Genomic DNA, 20,195 nt, shown 5'->3' on the forward strand with positions numbered 1-20,195 from the left:
ATCTGTCTTTGTACAATGAGCTCAAACATCGAGTAACAGTCCACATTCAAAACACAAAGTCCAGCTTAGCGCATAATTGGTTTATTTTTAAAAAAGATCAACAAATAGGAACATGTAACTAAAATAAATGGATTGTACTGAGGACATCAATGATGAGATGGATTGTAATACAGATCGCCATTCATTAATTAAAAACAGAAGTGAAAAGGCTACTAGGATATAGTGTTTGAGCAGTTGTCATTCTACCACGACTTGAAAAATATTTGATTCTAATCGGTTCCAAAACACAATAACGACCTTTGAGTGAAACAGTCAACTCCACTGAAACCCCTTTTTACAGTACTGTTTTCTCAATCACTGCGGCTGGGCGATCAATAACAATGTTATACATAATATTAGAAAATGCATAGCTGCGGTTTCTACAGAAGTGATTCAAAGTATGCATGACAATACATTGTGAAAGTATAAATTGACAAAAAAACATATAACATCGACAATTAACATTACATTTAAGGAACAGGACATTCCATGGTGGATACATGTGTTTTTAAATGACATGTGGAATATTGTGTTTGTTGTCGAAAAGTGTATAAGCAACGGCATTTCCCTAAACATTTGAACTCTCCACTAAAAATAGAGTCCATGTTACGGTTGTGACTATGTCATAAGCATGTGCTTATGATCAATGTTGGATAGTAATTTATAAACACAATTCTCATGATATACATGTAGTTGGAATCGTACAACAGGCTCTGGTTTTAGTGGAATTTCTCGTGATTATGGAAATGAGTTTTGTAGAGATTTGTAAATAGAAGCGTCAAATCCTGCCATTATCGTAAGAAATCTCTGCTCAAGGCAAAGCGTGTACATCTTCTAAATATGTTTATACATGAATGTTCTCCATGCACACCTTCGACAGATAATAAAAGTATATGAACATACGACAAATCGAAACTCTAACTTTCCAAAAATGCTAGATTTGAGCAAGGTACTGCTCATTTGCAGTGTGCAGGCAACACAGATGAAAGTTGTGTTCATTCTTATGTCATTTCTCTACCCTCTGCATTGCCGTTCTTCCCTGTAACAGAAAGAAATGGCGTTACAAATAGGATAGGAATTTTGTGGCACGTTAAAAGGCCACAGGCCCATAGTACAATTCTGTTTTCGGTAGAGGTTGCAACTATGTTTAACAGGTCATATTCTCATTCAACATAGCATGGTAAATGAACAGTGATTCTTTTTAAGGGTTTGTTTATCAGTTGTTAACATCATCGATATACATTTTTGTTAGGTGTGATGTATATTAAGACAAAAGGCAAGACTAACTAACGAAACTCATCTTTCACAGTTAAATCACATTTAAATCAAATTGCTCACATATTATCAAGTCTCTAGCTATGTTTCTATGTCTGCCTACTTGGATCCTAAGTCTAATTTGCGCTAAAGATATTCTAAATATTATTAAATTGATAATGGTCTTCATGGGAAATATTCCCTTTATACAAATATAAATGTGTGTGATATTATTACTGCTGTCACTGTGAATACAATCTTATTCTTAAACAAGAACCGCTTGACAGTGTAGCGCACCTGATTTCTTTGCGGAATTGTAATGAAGTAATAATTGAAGGGCCGGAATTTACGTCATAAACCACATACTTTCTCTGATTTATAACCTTCACATTTGGTAATGCTACATGCGAAGATCGGGGTACTTGTCAGAAGAAACACAATGACTGCCAATATTAGGACCGCAATGGCGGCCTTGTCGGCTCGGATTTTTGGGGATACTTTTTAATTTATGTTTGCTTGCATCATCAAGACAATGTTGTTTCATATTCGTAGGCCTTAGCGTTCCAGAGACAATGTGGTAGAATGAGATGATGTGGTAGAATGCAAAACATTATGACGGATGGGCGGAATTATGATGGGAAACATTCTATCAGACTTGAAGTTACAGTTGATGTGAGCTAACAAACGCAGGACCTAAGAGAGTGAGTTCAATTTCCATTTATAACAAGTATCTTGAATGTAAAACGTACAGCTAACCAGATTCAGTGTCAGAAAGACCGTTATGTCATGTGATTGTGATGTCATAGTAACTGATGAAGTCACAATAGTCTCATCATGGAAGCCAGTTTTGGAGTGATAAATGTTTTCCCCATTCTATTGCAAACAAGGACTGCAACATTAAAATGTATTTACAATGGCAAAATTGAAAATGAAACTTGTTTTATCGACATAACTGTAGTTACATCATGGAGTGTCAGTTTTTTGTGAGAGTAAAGGGCAAAAGTGGTAGTCATCACACCTATTTGTTTTTCCCTCATCTAAAACTATTACAGCTCTTTCATTTTGTGATATAGTTGTTTATTTACCCTTTCTATTCTTCTTTTTGCATACGCAGACCAACGCAACAACGATGATGATGACGAAAACGACTCCCCCGACAGCAGCAGCTACAGCTATGAGAAGAAGCTTCCCAGACTGACCCTGGCATCCTGACTCTGAAACATACATTATACCACATGTTTTCTGGATATAATGAGTGAGTGACTGTTGTTTTACACGGCAGCTTAATACATTTCAGACATACGACTATCAAATCTTGACCAGACAAACCAGTGGTTGATGGTATGAGCACGTATTCGCCCGTTCGAGTACAATGACAGTCAAACAAATAAGGCCACGCATTGTAGAGCTCAAGCTTCATTTTCGTCGACCTTTATTACTACATAGGCCAATAGGGATTCTTTTTTCCCCAGAAACCCCAGGGTATATTTTTACAATTTTAACACAGTAGGTGTAACATCTGACAAGTCGCATAAACAAAACACAACCTACCACAATCAATAACCTCGACTTTTGATGTACAATCGAGCATGTTCTCTCTACAAGGATAGCGTCATACGACTACTGTTCAGAATTTGTTTCATCAGGTTTACAAAATTCAAGGCCTTTGTTTCGCTTTCAAAAAGTATTTTGGTAGACATGAGGATTTTTCAAATTTGACGCATCAGTGACAAACATTATGTCTGATACTACTAATGACCTTTTCCTGATTTTCAGATGAACAATTGACTCGCCTTTCCTAGTGTTTTTGACGATTGACACTGGTAAATGCACGATACGCCTCGCTTTCTACGAACACCCGGTATCATTGCTACTTGATAGTGATTTATAAATACCTGCTTATGACATAGAGCTTTCTTTTAAGTATTGAAAGGGTTTTGTCACAATTATTTTACGGGACTAGCTCGGTTTCAAAGGGTACGAATATCGACCTTATATAAAGTGCCCCACTTTACATCTAATGTACTTATTACAAACAGTACTTCACCTGTTCCAGTTTTCCAGGTTCTCTTGTTGTCGGACACGTCACACATCAGACACTTGTTTCCAGATTGTCTCGCCCCATGAGGAACACACGCCCCTCTGTCCAGGCAGTATGGACCCTGGTGAGGACAAACAAGCTTCCTGAGACTCACAACCACCTCCGGATATAACTTAGTCACGCATTAGTATGAGCAATCCCTACAGCGTCGTCACAGTGCCTGACCACCCGATCCATTTAGTCGCCACGTATGACAATAACCTGCTTGGGAACTATTCTAACCTGAATGTTTGATGCGGCAAACATAACAAATCTCACGGAATTAGTTATATTCGAGGTTGACTGCAGTTTACCAAATGAAAAACATTCAATTGTAAACGTAGCTTAAGGTATTGATTGTCGTGAATCGGAATACAAGGTTAATTTTGGTTTTGCGTTTGCTTTAAGTTTCCCTTATAAACAATCCAAGTACTTTATACTAATTTACCTTCACTGTCCACTTGAACTTTGTTTCGTGGTCACCATCACCTCGGATACATGTTCTGTCAAACACAGTCAGGCCCACACTGTCACTATAGTTACTGGCACTGTTGGCAATCGATATCCGGTAGGCACTCACATACTCGACGTCCTCACTTCCGGTGTTGTCATTGGTCACGACTTTGCACTGCGCATGACCGATGTTGACCACGGTTGCTATGTGAACTTTTGATGCAACGATTTCTTGTCCTGATTTTCTAACCTGAAAGTCAGTATTGTAATTATATTATGAATTATATAAAATGTAGGTTTTATTTGCCAACAATTAACAGAGTCACAGAATTAAAAATATGTCCCCAGCACATTAACCACTTCTTGCTGCGAAATATGTTAGTTGCTAATCACCGCTCTCGAAACATGAATTTAATTATAAGTAAATAAACATTTCTTCAAAGTGATGTTGAATCTTTAACATTTGGAGTATCTTCAAGAAAAAACATAAAGAAAAGATCAAATTAACGAATGTCGCGTTTAGGACATGTTTACCCTGATCTCTTCAACCAAACATGTTGATACACCATCGACAAACGTCTCGCCTTTGACGGAAACTACGTCACATGCCTCACGTGACATGTCACATGTGTCAACCGTTTCCGTTGCAGATAGTCGAGGGGGAGCTGTGAGGTCTACAGAACAGTCGGAGCCGCCACAGTTGGTTTGGCAAACGCAATCACCTGTTACAATTGTAGGGGAGGTTTCGAAATAAGCCATTTTCTGTATATACTGTCCCACAGTAACATTAAATGAAGAGAGAGAGAGAGAGAGAGAGAGAGAGAGAGAGACAGACAGACAGAGAGACAGACAGAGAGAGACAGACAGGCACACGAAGACACACACACACACACAGAGACAGAGGCAGAGGGAGGGAGAGGGATATACGAGAGAGTAACTTCAAATACAAGCGGGTCAGAGAGCGAGAGAGAGTAACTAGTATATAATAAATAAATTCCAACACAATATTCCGGGCATAAAATACAAAAATACATGCAAATCTAAAAACACGTCGTGTTTATCTGGGAATCTTACCATTTGTACATGTTCCTTTCCCGCTGCAGTCGTTCAGACAAGCCTCTGCCACAACAATGTCAAAGACCGACATCTTCCTCGTCTCATTCTTAACCCTGAGTTTAGGATCAACCAAAGCCTCCTGTAGACACTTGTCTCTCACCGTGTCGACGGAGAAACGAAAAAAGTCTGTGGTGCCTGTCAACTTCGAAAGAAATCCCAACAGGGACTTCACTGTTAATGTGTTCTGATATGTTACAAAATGAATCTATATTCCCTGACATTATATATTAATGGGAAAAAATCATATCCACACAAGCATGATGATATGTTGAGTGGATGAAGCTCACGTTCTTTGATGTTATAAGATGATAGCTATAATTCAAATGCATTTCCACGTGTGGTACCTGAATGTCCACTTTTATGTGCAATAACTCAATGTCTGCTTCTATGTGCAATACCCCAATGTCTACTTCCGGGTTCAACACCTGAATATCTACTTCTATGTGCACACCTAAATGTCTACTTCCGGGTACAATACCTGAATGTCTACTTCAATATGTATGTGCAATACCTGAATGTCCAGGATACAGTTTTCTATGCTGCCGCTGATGCCAACGCCCGATACGTTTTTGCACGCTTGTACTGATCGCGATTCCTGGAATAAGTTCTCACAGAATGTCCTTGCCTTGACCTCTGTCCATCCGTCTGACCACACCTCCACAGCTTGCTGCGCAAAACATGTAGTCACAAGATTTGGTATAACAATCCAAAAATTCTTTTATATGATTGGTTTTTATCTTTCGTTTTGTATATTTTTTCAATGCAAGTATCATCAAGGCCACTTTACAGCCAAATTTCAGCGAAGATAAACAATATTTTTTGTAAATAAATATTTGATATAAAAATCAATGTGTCACAGATAACATAGAGACTGATCCAGTATTATTTTATGTCTGACTCTATAACATACATATTTTTAAGTTATGGCCTGTTTTGCCATAATAATAGTAATAACAAGAATGTTACATTACTGTTGAACGTAGTCAGACGTAATTTTAGACAAATGATATTCCAAGAGTAAAAGTATAACGTTTAGTGCTTCAAACGTATCCAAAGAAGAAAACCATAACAATAAATATTATGTTTACTAAAGATTCTTTTCAATAATGAAAGCATCAAATATAAAACAAGTAATTGTTTAAAAATGATTTTCTGACCCGACGTAATCTCCTTGGTGATTCCAGCTGAACACCTGCAGATCTTCTTCGTCGTCTCTCAGGGATTGTGCACGACGTCGGGAACACTTCTGTGAAGCCTGGAAGGGTGTCACACACCTTATGAATAGCTGCAGTGCAATTTACTGCCTCGGTGCGTGTCGTAGATTCAGGATCTGGGGAACAGGAACAATATAGGTTTGCCCGTGGCCACGCTGGCAGTGATGCATGGGCGTCCGGATCAAACAGGTTGCTTCCATTATCAACCCTACAACACACGACGTACATAAACGTTGTAATAATTCTCATCCCTAGTGTCAGCATTCATCCGGAGAAAATGTAATTCTGGTCAGGTTATCACACTATATAAATATTAAATGTGTATATGTTTATATAATTTCATACTTTAAAGTTTACACTGTTTCTGTCATGCTGATTGGCTAAAGGGGTAGTCACGTGATCTGATGTTTGGAGTTCACACAGTTTAACCAGCCCTTTTAAATCGTTCACACTTCAATGAACCCATCCAAACTGAAGTTCAATTGTTAAGTGAACAACGTAAGATGGATCGGTATCGTGTGGATTACGGGGTAGAATCATTCCCCTGTTCAATGTGCTTGTAAGGAGAACCAATTAATGATTGTGCGTCGCAGTTCCCTGACGGTGTTGCGCGATGCTTAATCTGTTAACGTCAGGTTTTCTTGTTTCAGATTCAATTCTTTAAATCTGCCGCTAGACACCTGGAATATGTCTAACTGCGGCTTAACAAAATCAATAACAGGTAAGTTCAAATAAAAGTCTCACTTCCATGAGTTCGAGAATGTAGTGAGAAGATTCTGCCAGTTGTTGTATGTAGTTCCGCATTCACCCGTAGCCGTGACGTCTGTGGAGTAGGTGCCGTCCCTCAGGAAAAAGTCGTCGCTGCAGTTTGCTGATAGTGTCCCACAGAGACCACGGGTGTTATTTACGTCTTGGATTGACGGGTAGATGTAAACGTTCAGGTAGATTCCATAGACATTAACTGTCACTCTTCCTCCAGTGGGCAGATACACCTATGGAAGAGTGTCCACATGGCAGCATCACTATTTTATAGTGATTCGTACACACGTGCTCAATACATGCTTAACACTTTGCAATTAACCACTCACCTCTCCTCCACAATCAGTGCTTTATTTAACCTGGCGCGTATCATTGCTCTATGAATTGGACCGCATTCAACAAGTCATACATCACATTCATGCATGTATGGATGTTGGATTCTACCTGTGCTAATACACAGCCAATCTATTTGGAATTCTATTCCATTATAACAATACTTTACCAGGGGAACTACTTTTGTAGGTTCATTGATTACATATTAAGGTTTTGAATATTTCCAAGAGTTTCATCGAGATGTTTGAAAGAGGCCGTGAAATGTTTCAACAGAAAATGATTTGACATGATGAAACATTTCGTAACCCTGACATGACACACGGAGATCCATATTGCAATGATGAAGTATATTTAATTTAGCAACAGCAATAGTCATCGACTGAATATACGTGACATCAAGTGAATCTAAGGAAATAGTATAACAACAAAAACAAGTTATCATGAATTACCTCATAACTAGTGCCCTTCTTCTTGACCTGTAGTACATCTCCACTGTCTTCACACAGTGTGTATTCTATTGTCCAGATACTGGACTGTCCCGCACACCTGTTAAACTCAAACACCGTCCTGCCAGCTCGTATAGCAACTCCACAGTTACACCACGCGTTGTACGTACCGCTTCCACAGTCCGCTGTCTGTATTTGAACCTGTAGTGATAATGTCAATAAATTAATGAATGTACTGTTTCTTACAAAAAAGATCAAACTCGGTTTCGTATTATTCACTATAAGGGACAAAAGCGTATCCATAATCATAAGAAATATCTGCTGATAGCATATCCAGTGTAAGAGAGCGGATAATTTTATTTATCATATGCCTTTCAATGATTACTCTTTTAATATATTTATCTTAGACAAATTCTTATCAAATCTGGCATAGCAAAGTTTGAGACATGTCTTGTCTTTACGTTTGTAAGAGAAAATAGCAAATCAAACACAATATTTCCGAGATATCTACCATGTTCATTAAGTACTGATACATACCTCAATGGGAAAGGTTGTGTGCTTATACATAGTGAAGACACCTTCATATTGATGTTCGTATCGCCTGAATGGTAGGAGTAAACAGGATGTCAGTCAGTGCTTGAAAACATTTAGCCCAATGTCAAAAAGCGAAATCTATATATCATCTTCCTTCACTGTTAGCTTGATATCCCCCTGACAGTACATGCATCTTTTTTTACAAAAGGGTCCTGAATAATTGGTGGCGATAGGTCGATAGTTCCATTGGTAATGAGAATGATCTTCAGTTTGTCTGCACATGTTTGGTCGGGCGTTTCACAACAGTAATAGATAACATGGCTTAATACGCTGGCTGCAATGCCTCAGTCACTTACATGCTTAACAAATTGAAACCGAGATGCAGTACCTGCCAGAATCGTACAGCCAATTCATACTGATATCATTTTGAAAATATTGGACATCATATGGCAAAATGACTTTAATTTATGAGTGAGAAGTTCTTACATGCTGATACAAATGTTGATTTGAATATCGACTGAATAATGGTTTCGTAACAATAAATATATGTAGTTTTTCCTTGTAGTTTATGAGAAGCCGTGAGACAGCATTCTGATACAAACTTTACACTCGATGGTGTTTGTTCATGACTAAAACCATTGACATTATACAATGAAATATACTACTCAAAAGAAGTTAGGGAACACTGATATGTTTGCACTTAAAATAAAAAAGGAACAGAAGACGAAGACATGTGTAGTAAATTCAATAATAACCGAGTATACAGTAAAAAAGAATCATGAACAATCCACTACATTTCATAACGTGAACAAGTGTTGATATCAATAATGTCACTGGGGTCAAAATTGGAAATCAAGGCCATGAGAGAAAAGTCAGTGACGAGTGTGTCCGCCCCTAGCAGCCACACATGCAACACAACGACGACTCATGGATGTCACTAATGTCTGTAGTGTGTTCTGTGAGATAGCCTGCCACTCCAAACTCAGCCATTGAGCAAGCTGGCGCAGATCTTGAGGTGGAGGGTGGTTCTCCATAACACGTCTCGTTAACTGATCCCAAACGTGTTCAATGGGTGCCATATCAGGAGAATATGCTGGCCACTCGATGCGAGTAACATTGTTTTGTCCCAGAAAGTCAGTGACTATGCGTGCACGATGAGGTCTAGCATTGTCATCCTGGAAAACCGCCTGTGGGCCTATTCGATGAAGACAAGGAATCACCATTGGTCTCAGAATCTCATCCCTGTAGCGAACAGCATTCAAATTCCCGTTGATGACATACAGATTGGTTTTGTGATGAAATGAGAAGGCGGCCCACACCATGACACTACCACCACCAAAAAGATTATGCTCACGGACTTTGACGTCAGCAAAACGTTCCCCACGCCGTCTGTAGACAAGGACACGAACGTCATTATGCTGCAGTGAGAACCGATATTCGTCAGAAAAAATAACTGCTGACCACTGTTGTCTTGTCCACTGTCGGTGTTGCCGTGCCCATGCGTCTCTGGCTGCTCTGTGACGCGAAAGAAGAAGCGGTCTAACAGATTGACGTCGGGGCCTGATGTTTCTTTCCCTCATACAGTTTCTTATGGTTTGGTCACTGACATTTGTTCCTGTAACAGCCCTCAGTTGCCTTCGAAGATGGTTTGCTTGACTGTTCTCCTCCTCAATGCTTCAACAACGACGTACAGGTCTTCCCTTCCTGTTGTCACACGAGGGCGTCCTGACCTTGGTCTATCACGTACTGTCTGTGTTTGTTTGAATCGCTGACGTAATCTGCAAATGATGGATGGACTAGCATTCAACCTTCGAGCAGCTTCCAGTTGTGAAACATTCTCATTTAGCCACCCAATAGCTCTGGCTCATTCTTCAATCGTGAGGTGTCGACGTTGTGGCATGTTGAACACACTGATGCAGTTTCATAGGGACCTGCCTTTATCAACCCAAATTTCGCACAAAAATTCCTTGTGGCTCGTGCTTCATGAGAATAAGTGAGCAAATGCACGATCTCCATTTTTACGGCAGCTGTGAGGAGGAGATTACAACCAAAATTTCCATGAAAATGAGTGATGGTCAAAATGAACGATGACGAGTCCAGTATGATTCAAATTCTTGGTTCTGGTCATGAAGTCACTTGAGTAAGGGTCATCTTCAATATCAGTATGTTAGCCGCCGATCAGGAGGCCATTTACCCAATTTACAAGGAAACGAATGCTACAAATGCTACAAAATATCAAGTGTTCCCTAAATTGTTTTGACGAGCATATAGCTATTCATGGACTATAAGAAAGATTTACCTTCCATCAAATGTCAGCATGTGTGGGTCATTGATAGCATAACACGACTTCCTCTCAATCGGCTTCGTGTTCTTTATCAGCTGAACCTGAACATACATGTAATATAATCAAACCAGATGTACAGAATGTATACTTATAATATAGTTACTCATTCTTTAGACAGTGGACCTCCAATGTCCTTTGTAGCACATTTGTCTTTTCTTTATGTTTGTATTTTGTTGCGTTCTAGTTCTTCATCTATGCAAATGTTCATTTGTGACAGAGCCATGTATATTATGTACAACACACGTATGTAGAGCCATAGCATTTTATTGCTGCTCTATGTCAAAATGAAAATCACAATTTTACCGTTATGATGCAGAAAGTGTAGTTGGCCCAAAACATGTTGTCAGGTAGTACGTCAGGGGTCGCCAGCTTCAGTTTCAAGGTGTTACCTGATGATCCAAGGCTCTGGGAAACTTGACCAAATACCCTGATCGTGGCAGCTTTATCCCACTCCGAAGCTGAAATAACTTTTCCACAAGTTGAACTTGCCAATTTCGCTTCTGCACAATCTGGCGTTGTCTCTGAAATAAGGATATCACTTTGTGTTAACTAAACGCTGACATACACCTCACCACCACGACCAAACGGCGTTGCCAATGAGCGTGGCGCCGATCTTGATATTCACCAGCATGACAGTTGGTATGAGTGTACAGGGAAGATGAACTGGCCTCGTGTGACAGGATACCTCAAATGGATACTTTCACTTTCATGAACTGTTTTACCCTGTTTTCATATCTGTTTTCAGTTTTGTCCGACCTGATGTCATTTTTATATTACTCTTTTAATAAAACAATAGAAATAAGGCACACGTGCTTTCAGGTATAATGATGTTGAGTCTTTCTAAATAGATGATCATGTGTTTCACTATTTACCGTAACATGTACAGTTGTCATGGAGCTGTGCTACAATGATCAGGAGTGTCATCAAACAACAATAAATTCAATAAGAAAATGTGGTGTAAGGTTCTCAGGGTTAATCATAACAGCTGATTGTACTAATAGATGACAATAAGAGATCACATAAATTCAATTTGCTTTGACAAGGATCGCTGATTAATTAAAAAACAGAGAAAATACACAAGCGGCTAAGCCAAGCAGCTGCATTACAGTAATGACAGTAGCTGAAACAACCCTTTGAAGATGCCGACCAGATGCCAATTTAGTCAGCTACGGACAATTAACTCCGGAGTCAATTAACTCAAATGAGTGAATAACCTCATTTGGGTTAAATAACAGGGAAAAAACACAGGGGGCCTATCCCTAAAATAAGTCACTAAGACTACAAAATAGACGAGTACGTCTGAATATCAAACAAGTGTTATCGACTTTCACTCTGACTGAACAAGGAAATACTAAATTCCCAAAAAGCTAGAGAATCACGGGAAGGTTGGTTATCCACGGATTACTAGAAAAACAGAGTATTGGAAATACTAGTTACTAAGTAGCTGCACAATCACTGGAAGGTTGGTTATCCACGGATTACTACAAAAACAGAGTATTGGAAATACTAGTTACCAATCAGCTGCACAATCAGTGGAAGGTTAGTTATCCAGGGATTACTAGAAAAACAGAGTATTGGAAATACTAGTTACTAAGTAGCTACACAATCACTGGAAGGTTGGTTATCCACGGAATATTAGATAAACTAAGTATTACAAACCCTAGTTAATGAGGTTAGCTCAATATGACCAGAGCAAGTCAGAAGAAGTTCAAAGGTGCTCCGTTAGCAATTACTTACGAAACCTGAGTTTCGAAAGAGACCACCCCGTAGCAAACAGACCCAAAACGGCCTGACGAGTCCTAGAGGATGAAGACAGAAGATCCTGACAGAAGTATAAATATACTGCCTGCGGACCTCAGAGTGGACAATCTCTCCAGGACAGCCGTGAAATACATGAGACTGGGGCCTTTAGCCACATTGTGTTTCTAAACATGGGGGAAAACACGAATAGCAAACTAACTACTAAATATATAGAGGCAATGTAAGTATCAAAATCAAGCGCTGAACATAAGCTATCCAACGGTATCATATCCAACGGTATCATTCAGGACATACAACAAGCTATGTAAATCATTAAGGAGACAAACATCATAAATACCTGAGAAATACCTGAGTGTACATATAAATTCCCCTAATGTTTGAAAATCATAGGTACGAAAACATTTCAATACAAGAATACGGTAGCGAACATGTAAGAGATAGCATACATAAAGTCAATACATGGTGTGAGAGTATCATTAGATAACAAGAGAATGAAATAGTCAGGCCACTAATGTCCTAACACAGAATGTAACGGCACTGTACAATGACAACACCGAGCGGTGTCAGAAATAAAGCTGGGGAGGGGTGAGGTCAAAAGAACGTGACATGACTAAATATCGAACTGGTGACACAGTTAACTGAAAGACATACAGTTCTAACGTTAACACCAAGACAAATTAGGAAGTTTGTATCTTGCTTTATATATGTACGTACCTAGGTGAATAGATTCTATGTTTAGTTCACATGTACCCGCTGCAGTCCCACATCCAAATGGTGCCGTCAGCTGGAGGGATATGTCAGCAAACTCCCCTTCTGACAGCTCCAGTGTTTTATCAGATATCTGCAGGCGTCAGTAACCAATAACGCACAGTGTCATTGAAACTTCCATTTGGGAAACAGTTGCAGCTTGGACGCACAATTTAGCGAATAGACAGCCAAGAACTTAAATATGTCCAAATCAACTTAAGACCTTTACAGAATTGATGTAGACACTAGACGTTGACCAAAGAACTAAATTGTTAGTCTAGAATAAAAATATAAACAATATTATAATGATTAGTTAATTAATTAATTAATTAATAAGTTATTGGTATGCATGAATGTCGGGAAGAACGAAGGTCGTGTACATCGACCTATTTTCGTTCATATCGCACTGATCTACAGTCTCCCCTTAGATTCTCCCCTTATGGCTACTGTGACAAAGCAGGAAACTTTTAGAACAATAGTTCCAACGAAAATATTTACCTTAATCCCTATAAACTTGGAGTCTGACAAGACAGGAACACTGGCTGCCGTGTCTTCTCTGTGGCTAGCTCTGACTGAACACCGCAGCTGTTGTAAAAATGTAAAAAAATAAAATATGTTTACAATTCCCTTTCCGACAAAACGTATACATGGGATTTACATTTGTAGTTAAACTTAAAGCAGAATATTGACAGTTGACTTATGGCACAACCATAAACTGCCCATATTGGCTGGTCATGAAGTGGCGTTATACCAATACCATTATAGTTCAGGCTCTCCACCATCGGTTCCGTTACCAATTGAAGACTCTCGCGACTAAAGTTAGTTTGTAATAAGTGAATTTTGATACCAGATATGTACCTCGAATCCAACTTGTGTTATGTGAGCGCTGATCAGTTTAGCCTCTGTTAGAGTATGTTTGTCTATAACATCTCCATTGTCCCACCTCATAGCATCTTCAGTGAGGACAAGGTCGCCGTTAACGACCCAGTTGGTAGCGTAGAAGACGTCATCATCATGTTTGCTGAACTCACAACGGAACTCTAGCTTGCTTGTATACATATCATTGTGGAGTTGGGTAATAACAGTAGGTTTCACAGCAAATGTTGGAGCTGCAACAATCAGGGTATATAATATACTATTGTGCCTTTTCATTGTTTCATAATGTATTGTTTATATACGTATAATCTCCTATAAGCTTCTGGTGGTTCCTATTCAGTTTTGTTTTATTTACTATCAATTTACATTGAATATCTGCTTGAAATCTCGTTTGTAATTTTCTTGTTTTCTTCATTGCTCTTTGGGAAATGAGCTTAATATGTAACCTTTCTTTCAACCCAGTACATCGTCAAAAATGTATTTTGAAAACTATGAATTCCAAACGTAATTACTTACGTACGCCTGGTTTACCTTCAAGCAAGGTAAAAATATGTAAAAAAACAATATTTTACAGATTACCGATAAAGTCTAAACTTATAGCTTGAAGTTATTGGTTCTAATCTAAGCTAAACGTCTTCGTGTACATACCTGAAGTGGAAACGGAGCACAATTGCATGATAAACACGATAAGCTGAATTGCACAGTTTCTTACTGTTTGGAAAATGGTGGATATATATATACAAAGAATAAGTTTAAGTTTAAGCACACCCTAATATATTTCATTATTGTTTGGTCCTGATATTTGTAACAGTCATGAAAGATATAATTACGGGAAGAATTATGTTTTCTCGAGATGATGTAATCAGTCATGCGTGACAAAAGCTCGCGTGCCATGCTTGGTATGCCCGTGCAGCATGCTACCCTCGAGAATCTCTAAAAACAGTATATTCAAACGTTAAAATTGCTTTCTTAAGCTTGGTTTTAAACAGTTTTTCCATGACATTGACTGACCATGGCATGAAGGCGATTATCAAAATGCCACAAGATGGCAAATAATCGGATCGCATAACGCAGGAATGTCTTGTAATGCCATTGGTCGGAATTTGGGGTATCATCACACTATGGTAAGCCGTTGAGCCGAGAAACATGCTCAGACCGGTGATGTACAGGACCTTCCCAGATCCGGAAGACCACCTGTGACGACATATCACGAAGACAGGGACCTTCTTCAGCTCATACGCCAAGAACCCTTTTTAACAAATACTCGTCTGAAACAGCTGGGGTTGGCTAATTGTCGTTTCAGTACCAGAACCATCAGGAACCGGCAGCAGGACTGAGGGCTAGACGAGTCATAATTATAAAGTGTCCCTTGTCGAGAGATCACCACAAAGCTGCTCGTTTAGTATGATATATTGCGGGACAGAACTGGAATCTGAGAACTTGGAGATGGATCAATTGGTCGCCACAAGGGGCAACTTAACAGGGGGTCAGTACATTTGGAGGCCAGTCGTCGTTCCTCATTTTGACAACCACCCTCTTGCTACTCGACCTCTGTACATGGATGACAATGCCAGGCCTCACCGTCCGCATGCAGTCGTGGATTACATCAGGGCCAAGGCAATAACGACTCTAACCTGGCCAGCAATGAACCCAGATTTGAACCCCTTTGAACATGTTTGGGATATTCTGGGGTGGCACATACAGGCACGAGATCCTCCTGTACAAGATTTAGGCCAATTGGAGCACTAATTTAGGTCATCCGAGCACGTGGCAGTTATACCCGCTACTGATCTGTTTCAAGTATCAAGTAGAGACTTTAAGGAAGATTTTCACACGAAACATCAAACGTAACTCATTTACTTAATCCTGCAGCTCCATACGTTTTTGAGGTATTGTCTGAGGTGAAAAACAGTACCTGTGTTACCATGATGTTTTTGTCAGTAAATTCCAATCATAACTCACAAATATCTTCTTTATTTAGTGTCAAATTTTTGTTCTACCCGATGACATTGGTATCGACAGCTCCTGTGGTCAGTCATCCCATGCCATGATTTTTGCCATTATATATTCCTAAATATACTTTTTCTTACCTTTCAACAATGTAGGTTTGTGTCAGACAGTTTCGCTTTTTGTCAACAGTCTGAAGCATAATTATATTTTTCAAGCATTATTTGGACAATTTATGTTTTTCGATAACATCCCAGAAACTGCGAAAATAGGTAAGTATATGTATCTGATCGCAGTTTGACATAATATAATAACAATGTCCAACGATCTGAATTACTTCCAATTTTGTCAAACCATCTGTCTAGTCATAGAGAGAATAACCTTACCAAAACAATATGCACTCGAGGATATTGTTTTCTTCAAATTTTATATCTCCTTCTTGCCGCACAATTTGGTTTCAATGTTCAACTCCCTGATACAGGTACCACTGTGGCTTTGAATGCACATTACATAGTTGTCACCGTTCTTTTCTGAAATGTATAACTATGTGGGTTCACACATGCATACAAATAACTTAAAAATGTGTTTTCCTCTCAAAAAGAAAAGTTAATTATATTTCACAAATTTAGTATGACAATTCCTAATCTAGAATATTCATAATGTAAGGAGAATAATGATATACTGATTTCTGTCTTTGGTAAAATGTACGTCTGATATGAAAGTTGTCAAATGTAGACACCATAGGCTGGAGCTGATGGAATATTATTCGAAAGTCGAAATCAACCTCTTGTCAATCACGTTTTGTGATTTTCTGAAAATGAATTGATTTATATCATACTTTTTAAAAAAATCAAAGATTGACAAACTACTTACGCTGTCTCCATATAGGGTAACGAGTACCGCAGTGCTGGAAACCTGGTGCGGAGTCCAGCAAGACTTTCCCTCCGGCGTCATACCAACCCTCTGTGAGCAGTCTGTCGTTGAGGGCTCTCTCACCTGTTGCTAGGACGTACAGACGGTCTCTCTTCTCAAGACTTGGAACTTCCATAGGATTTAAGCAGGGATCTGGAACAAGGCTTCTGTACCGAATCATTGTTATCTTTATGTATCCACTATATCTCCGAAACCATTTCATTCACGAAAAGATCTGTAAATGAGTGTATGATGGATTATTTTGATATTCAAAATGGCCGCCTTGACAGCCATATTTGTATCTGTATTGCAAAACTTGTATAATTCTCACCTATTATCTGATTATCAAGATGGTATGTACAGACTGAAATCAAATATATATATCTAAATGGAGGTTACCTGCCCAGCATCCCACAATCCCGCACAAGTAGAGTAACACACACACGTCTCGAGTCGCCATGTCTTTGCTTTGACTTCTTTAACAAATAAAAGATCTGTTCAAGAATTTAAATGGACTGTGATCTGGATATGGCAATTCAAGGCCTAGTGTTAACTAATAAACCAAGGAGCTACCTAACTGTGATTTTTGTATTTATTAGCATATGTCAGGTTTGCAAGTAAATTGATTTTATCCTGAGTCCAATATGGGTAATTTTGAGAAATGAGAATGCACAAATAGACAAGGACATACTAAATACCACAACACATCCAATAGTATTGTTAAAAAAATAAGATAAGATACGACTGAGAGAGTGTGTGAGTTTGGTTCAATGCCTCTTTTAACATTATTTCAGTTATATCACGGCATGTCACTTTAATGTGGGAGGAAAGCCCAAAGTGATGCAGGTCTTAGATGTTTACCACTTCGGTGAAATCCAGGGGCACGGGTATGGTGCTGACAAACCTAGAAACATAATCGGGTCGAACCGGGATTTAAACCAACAATCATAGTTTCTGGCGTGCCCATCGGACGTAACTCTGCACAGCGAATTGCGGCGCCTTAGACGACTAGGCCACCCATTCCCCCTGATACGATGGAAAATACTATTGTTCATCTGCAGGGTGATCAAATAACAAATGCTGTCACATGCTGCCATTAGAAGGATGCACTATATGGGAATCTATAAGGAAACAGTAAGGAACAGCCCGTAGTTCTGTGTAGCAAAATGCCATTATCAAAAGTCGCAGATAGGGAGCACGGAGATGAGCACAGCAAGAACAAAATGATGCAGACACTGTAGCAGATGAATGATCGGACCATAAGAAAATGTCAACGGGACCTGAACAACATCTGTTACTTTGACGTCAGAAGATCAAAATGGAGTAGGGGGTCAAACGACAAAGTCACAAAGTCAATAACGGGTATGACCACCCTGTGCGTGAATCACAGCAGTGCATCGGCGACGCATGGAGTCCACCAAATGGGCATGGAAGGCCTGGGGAATGGCCTGCCATATCCTCCTCAAATCCTGTGCCAAGTCACTGTACGGACGTTATCTGGAGGATGTGGAAGACGACGCAGACGGCGCTCAATTTCATCCCACACATGCTCTATTGGGGAGAGATCTGGAGAATTTGCAGGCCATGGCAGTAACATGACATTATCATGGTGAAGGAAATCCATTGCGACCCTAGCCGTGTGAGGACGAGCGTTGTCCTGTTGAAATGTCAATCCCGGGCCATGACGTTGCAGGAAAGGAATGACCACAGGCCTCAGAATCTGATCTCTGTAGCCAACACCGGTGAGATTGCCCTGAACAACCACCAAAGGGGTTCGGTGCCGTGCTGTTATCCCACCCCAAATCATCACAGAGCCACCTCCAAAACGATTCCTCTCCACAATACAGTTGCGTGCATAACGTTCTCCCAAACGCCGGTAGACACGTTGGCGCCCGTCACTTTGGGAAATGTTGAACCTCGATTCATCTGTAAAGACAACATTTCTCCACCATATTCGAGGTTGGCGAACATGATTTCGACACCATCTTAGAAGGTTGACGGTGTGTCAGGATGGGACGTATGGCAGGGCGTCGTGGTCGAATCCCGTACTGACGTTAACGATTCCTAACAGTGTTGGGATGGATACGGCGCAGTCCAGGAATTGTCTGGGACGTCGTTACTGCCGTTTGGAAGCTGTGTCGGAGATGTGTAACTTGAATCCATCTGTCCTGTCTTGGCGTCGTTACTCGGGGACGTCCTGAACGTGGGTGGTCGGCAACGTCATTTGTGTTCTGATAACGCCTCGCCAATGCCGATATCGTGTTACGATGGCATTGGAAATGTGTTGCCACCTGTTGTTGCCTCATTCCCGCTCGGATCATTCCAATGGCTTCATGACGCTGTGCAGCTGTCAATCTTGGCATGATTTGCTTGTGATATGCTTGTGTCTGCGCCTGAGAAGTTTTGAATTTTTGAATGACCACAGATCATGCTTTCTAAAGTGACAGCGAATTTTGAGTTGCACATGCTGTGTACAGCTGCACAGGATTCACGTGCAGTAATACATTGCACGCCCATAGGCCCCCATGAATGACGTCATATCGCATGACACGCGCATGAGCGTTTGAATGTCTCCAATCATTGCTGTGTTCAAACCTATATTTCATATATGGACGGTGTGCCCTTATATCTATATTTTCTCCGTGCACAGTATCTTTAAGTGGCTAGTATATATAGGAACAACAACACTCTCAGTGCTCCGCCCACTGTGATTGATGCAGACGCTCAATCACGACCGATTCGATTTTTTATAAAAAACCTACAGAAAATGTATTGATATTATCAGATTACTGAGCCATTTGTACTATCCAAGGTTTGTCATTCAAGTTGATAGGAAGTTTGACAGTCTTAATGGATCTTGTTTACGTACGGTTTTCAAAGAGCTTCTCTCGACTCTCGGTTGTGTTTCCGTTGCCTGACACAGTTCGAAACTGAAACAAAATCACCTTGAGATCTATTTACAGTCAGGATGGGGCTTTAGCTCATCTCAGACTTTACCACTTTGGAGCAACCCACGAGCACGGAATTGGTGCTGAAAAAACTAAGAATCATAATCTCGCGAGTCTGGAAGAAAGAATTGTAGTGCTGAACTCCGGCAATATTCATTGTGTATTTTAAGATTTGCTGGTGTTCTTGAGTAGTCGACGCAGTGATCTTTCATTTGGAACCGATATAAAATAAATCATAATTCTTTAAAGTAAGAACTATTCATACCAGGTGTAAAATTAAGATAATTCTGGGTTACGAATTCAGTTTAATGAAGTATCAAAACCCTGCCTTACACAATAGGGAATAAGATATGTGACGGGTGATGTTCAAATGTTCGGAAATAGTTCTACTCTGCATTTACCTTACCTGGTAGCAGACTCCTCAACAACCCA

At 39.8% G+C, this 20,195-nt stretch overlaps 1 pseudogene; it reads right to left on the reverse strand.

The window, feature by feature from the left end:
• Positions 1–1,040: 1,040 nt before the first annotated feature.
• On the reverse strand, positions 1,041–19,725 carry LOC139456474 (von Willebrand factor D and EGF domain-containing protein-like; annotated as a pseudogene).
• Between the last annotated feature and the right edge of the window lie 470 nt (positions 19,726–20,195).

This window comes from Haliotis cracherodii, unplaced genomic scaffold (assembly GCF_022045235.1).
Source record: "Haliotis cracherodii isolate W230 unplaced genomic scaffold, xgHalCrac1.p SCAF_11, whole genome shotgun sequence".
In the NCBI taxonomy this organism is placed as follows: Eukaryota; Metazoa; Mollusca; class Gastropoda; order Lepetellida; family Haliotidae; genus Haliotis; species Haliotis cracherodii.